General features: G+C 31.2%; 1 long non-coding RNA gene across 1 annotated transcript; it reads right to left on the minus strand.

The window, feature by feature from the left end:
* Positions 1–1,105: 1,105 nt before the first annotated feature.
* On the minus strand, positions 1,106–5,372 carry LOC127712137 (uncharacterized). The gene is made up of 2 exons (XR_007986961.1): positions 5,286–5,372; positions 1,106–1,955 (listed from the first exon to the last, which is right to left on the minus strand). It is a non-coding gene; the product is annotated as an uncharacterized LOC127712137 (long non-coding RNA).
* Between the last annotated feature and the right edge of the window lie 289 nt (positions 5,373–5,661).

A 5,661-nucleotide genomic window follows, 5' to 3' on the forward strand; every position in this document is an offset into this window, starting at 1 on the left:
ACTGAATGAATGTAATAAATAAAAAGTCGAATTTCTCATCCAGATTTTATGATTACATTGTTTATAAATCTAACAAATATATGAACTGTTCTAAAATCTAACTCTTTGGATTTATAAACTTAGTTATGGAAAATCTGTTTCACAGATGACGACAGATATGTTCTAATTGTCATAACCACAATCCCGTCCTCCTTTCCTCGAACATGAACTACAGAATAAGACTTTTTTACCGGTTTTATTTTTACTTATAGAAGAACACGACGGAAACCACCTCGTTTTTCTTTTCTTGTCATGGCATTGTCAATTGTTTTCGACAATGTTTTAGAAAAAAACAAAATACGTATCGATACGATGAACACAAGTCAGATCTGCTTATCCTTCCCAAGCACCTGCGATCACCCCCGGTTTTTGTTTAGGTTCGTATTGTTCAGTCTTTGGTTTTTCTATATGTTGTGTTTTGTATACTGTTGTCTTTTGATCGTTTTTCTTTTCTTGCCATGATATTGTCATTTGTTTTCGACTATATAATGAGTTTTAACTTCCCTATGGTATTTTTTTCCCTCTCTTTTAGTAATAGATTAACCCATGTTGTGTTTGTTCAACAACTATGTTAACCTTTTCATCAATGATAATCTGCTTATTAATAGTTTGAGGTAATACTCAAATGTTTTTTTCTTGGCATTTGCCATGTTTGCACTGGGTCGTGTCTGTATGAATTCTTCTAGGATAAAAAAAAATTAAGGATGATAGCATGTCTTTTTAGCAGGGTATGTATTTTGAGCTATCGTAAAGTTATTTTAAGCGTTTTTCAATTCAATATAATAATGTTCATTTAATTTTTTGTGTTTTGTGTTCCATTATCCCATAATTTTAGAAATGCTACTATTTCCTATTCTGATTTTCACTGCGGTTTTTAAAAAAATTCAATACTTTGTGATTCCTTGATATACATATTGTATAGACACCTTTCTTGCTGAAGACTATATGTTACCCTCAAGATATTTTAGTAAATTTTTTTGTCATTAGGTTGCCGTTTCATTGATGCTTTCCACATCTCTATTGATTCAGAAAGATAACTATATGGAGGTAAAAATGTAATAACAAACACTGCATAAAAGTTTATTATACGAGAAAACAGATGTGGTGATAGTTTATAATGGCATTGTAATTAAAAGTTCTGTATTTTCATCATTTCTATTGTTGACCTCAAAGGAAAATCTGGTAAAAGTTTTGTGTGACAATTTTAGTATGTCTTGCCTGTTCATTATTTTTGTTGACATATTTTTGTAAAGTTAACGCCAAACTCAAAATCACTGTAGTTACTTTTTCTCCCACCAAACGCCTTTCTCTATGGTTTCATTTTCATTGCCAAAATTGTATCTGAGGTTCCTAATTTGGAATGCAATGAAGCTTTACAGGGCTATAACCAGCTACACATTTGGGATAACACAAATCGTTGTATGCTTCTGTTCCATCCCTACATTTTTGCCTTTGTTGAAAAGTTATGCGTATACCTGCACCACCATTTGGGGTACAAATACAGCATCCACTTGCAAAGTATCCTTTTTTACATTTTGGATAGCAAAGAAGTCCATTTATCTCTTCGTCTGGTCCACACCCTTGTCGTTGGAACAGTGTCACCTTAATACCTACATCTGTTTTTCTGCACGTGCATCCATCGTCATGGTAACCACTTTTACATCTGTTACAGCATCCAAAGATTGTGCAACAACATCCCTTTCCATATATATGGGCATCACTCCAACAACTGGTACCGTCATCTCGCATTCCAGATGGACAAGGTGTTTTATCTGGCAATCGACCCGCACCTCTACCATAGCTATCTACCCAACAACTTTCTAAATCGTCTCGCATATTAGGGGGACAATGTACTTTAATCTTATGACCACCGGGTCCTCTGAAATATGGTGATTTAGCACTTTCCAAACAAATGCCTGTAAATCAAAACACGTGTGAACTATTTTGTGGCAGAATAAAAAAATCTTAACACAAATATTCAAAAACAAAAGAAACCAATATGTATGTTGGCCTCCAAACGTCGATTGTTTATTTGTATCGTTATGTTGTTCACAGCTATCAAAAGACTGAACAATAAGTTATTGAATCGGGTTCTTTCGGTTAGTTTTCAGACTTATTCTTAACGGTTGATTCAGTTATGTTCAGACAATCCTATAGCAGTCAATTAGGATATGTAAAGTCTATAGTCAGACTGTTCTGTAGCTGTAATTTACCTGTATAACGTACTGAATGTGTAATGACATGAAGTTCCTTAATAAAATTATTCCCAAAGGGAATAAATCTTCTTGAATATAGGAAATAAATATTTGTTCTTAACGGAAAAAAGAATATAGAATATCTGTTCCAACATGAACAGGTATCATAGCATCATTTATAACAACGTTTCCAGAATACCTGCGGTAAGGAGGAACACATATGTGTTCACAAATTGTCCGAAAAGGAACTAAACAGATCTGGATTTACAACAGGAAAACATCTGAAAAATCACTTAAACTCTCAACAAGACTTTTGATTGTGTTTTTCAGAATATTCAGACGATATTAATATCAACATGACCGTTACAGACTAAAGTTTATTAGTAGTTGTCTCATTGATGTATATCCCAAGTTGCCATTGTTCGACAAACAAAATAAATTTCAAAATCAAAAGGGAGTTTTAATTCACTAGATAAATATTCCATGCATGTTTTTTTCTGAATAAATGTAAGCAAAGCAGATAATATGTAAAAGATAATTTGTAGTTTGACGTCTTAAATAATCAAATATAAATATGTATAGCAAAATATGTTTGCTTTAAGTTGACAAACTACATGATTTGTATGGTTAATGGAGGTACAGATATGATAAAACAATATTCTATTTTGTTAAATTATACATTCTCATAAGTTAAGAGATGATTAAAAAATATGCCGAATGAAGAATTGCACGATTGATAAAATATATTAACAAATATCTAGCTTTTATTTTTTTTTGGTAAATGTGCGATTAACTTCACCATGTTCACATTGAGCTACAAAAAGAAAAAAAAATGTCCTCTTGCATGTAATCATGTATGATACGCGAAATGTGATGTAAAGATACCCAACGTTGTCACAACTTGTTCCAAGCACCAAACACTTTAAAGCAGCATTTGTTCTATAAGGAAACATTCAAATCAGTATGAGGAATTTATCAAGCGTTCAAATTAATGAACATAAGATCGCAAAATGTCAGTTTATCAGCGGAACATTAACTTGTTTCATGTTGTTTAATATCATATGGTTGATAATTGTGGATAAACGATGATGAACAACAATAGTAATGTGTCAAAACAATGATAATAGTAGTGACATTGCGCACGATGTTGGTCCGAATTCCATTTTCCATAGATAACCATACAAAAATCAAAGTATTGACTAGTCAGCTTGTTAAAAATATAATGATTTTTGGTTGAATTCAGCTAGGCTTGAAAATAAAGAAAAATAAGAATCAAACTTTTAAATACCGAAAATCATAACACTTTATTGCATCATTTCTGCGCCAAACATCATGTCCAAAGTTCCGTGTTGTGTGCAAAACAACAGGGTTTTGTGTCTTTTATATCGTATTGTTTCCCCGATCATCGTAAAACTTGACAACAACATTGCTTTTGTTATAGTTATTTGCATGTTAAAGCAAAATCAACAACATTGAAATCGTAAACCGGAAAATGTCATGTTTGTTAACGAGTCTAAAAGAATGTATAAGCATATGCAAGGTTAGCATATATTGGGTTTGTGCCTTCATATCGTGAAATTTGAAAAGCTGAGCGGAATAATATTTGTAGTATAAAAATACATTTACTTTATTCTTGGTTCATGATAATTTCTTGCCAGAAACATGAATATAATCAATAATACAATGACTTCAAAATGTATAGCCATCATGTCAAAATGAAACAAAACCTTACCTTTTTTTTACAATTGAGCTTTTGAACGGCTGTATATCAAATAAGCATGGTTAGATCATAGAAAATTAAAAATGGTGGTAAGCGTACCTAATTTTTTTTTATTTCAAACTAAATAGTTTATAATGTGTTTCGTGAGGAAACAAGACTTTTAGAGCGTATCAAAAAATATAGCCGTTTCGTCACAACGTACGCAAAATTAACTGTTGTCATGGTCGTGTTTTGAAATTAATATAAATGTAATCATTTGATTCCAGTTTAATTCGAGAAAAAGTATAAAATACAACATGTATAAGTTGAAATCAAATGTTGATCAAATGAGATTTACAAAACATATCGCTATCATCGTTTTTGAGTATATTTTGTTTTGTCTATAGGTTTCAAATCGTCAAAACAAAAAAATTGAAAGCAGAAAAAAACAAAAAGAGAAAAATCTTTGCTAAATTAATTAAAAGAAAAGACATGCATGACGCCACAAAAATACGGAAATGTGAAAAACATGACTCACAAATAAGTTATTAGCCTAGTATATTCAGATCTTTTGCGACAAAGAAAGCATGGCGAAATGATCAAAAAATTTAAATGAAATGAAACTGATAGAAATGCAATGAAAGGAGTATATACAAAACTGAAGTAGGAAAGTTTTTTTAAGGGTCAATTCAATATTTGATTTATATTCAAAAAATCTGTTTAAATTTGGAAATTAATGTATGCATTAATACAAACCGCTTGCATAAGTAGAATACTGATGATGAAACTGAAAAGCTGACAATTTCTGTAAATGAATACTCATGAAAAAAAAAATAACCACTTTTAGGAAAAACTGTCTATCTTTTTCAACGAAAAACCAAAATCATGTAATCATATTCATTACAGCTAATCAAATATAAACTTAAACGCTTGATACGTTCTTTGGAATAACGTCAAAATTTTCTTTTTATAGGTAACACTAAATGGTAGCAACTTCGTTGGCAACGTCAGACTTTTAATTTACCAAGATTGGCATATCCAAACGTATTTAACTCTGTTTTTATTTTTTTTTTTATTTTTATGTTATTTGTATGTTCTAATAGGATTTAACAAAACAGAACATAGGTGATCTACTTTTGTTTTTAATTAAAAATTGTGTGCCCGAAATTGATGATTACATGTATCCAATGTGTATATTCCGTTCAGTTCGTGTTTTAATAAAAAAAAATATAAAAAAGTCCATTTTGGCAAATTTAGTATAAGTTACATATAACTTTAATACATTTAGGAACTATTGCAATGCAGTATATTGTTAATTAAAAAAAAATTGTTAAAAAAGTATGCATACATACCTAATACCAAGATGACACCAAGCCTCAGCATTAACATTGTTAAATAGTTTATTTGTCGACAGTTGGATGGGCAAAAATGCTTTAAACTTTATAAGAGCTTTACATTTATTTTATAGGCAATGCAACATCCACATGAACATTGATCAATTTCAATCGTTGAAACTCCGCCTTTGTCAGCATTTAGTTACAGATTCAATACTTTTTAGCTCACCTGGTCCAAAGGGTTAAGTGAGCTTTTCTCATCACTTGGCGTTCGTCGTCCGTCGTCCGTCGTCGTCTGTTAACTTTTACAAAAATCTTCTCCTCAGAAACTACTGGGCCAAATTTATCCAATCTTGGCCACAATTATCATTGGGGTACCTAGTTTTAAATAATG

This window comes from Mytilus californianus, unplaced genomic scaffold, assembly GCF_021869535.1.
Source record: "Mytilus californianus isolate M0D057914Y unplaced genomic scaffold, xbMytCali1.0.p SCAF_8, whole genome shotgun sequence".
NCBI lineage: Eukaryota > Metazoa > Mollusca > Bivalvia > Mytilida > Mytilidae > Mytilus > Mytilus californianus.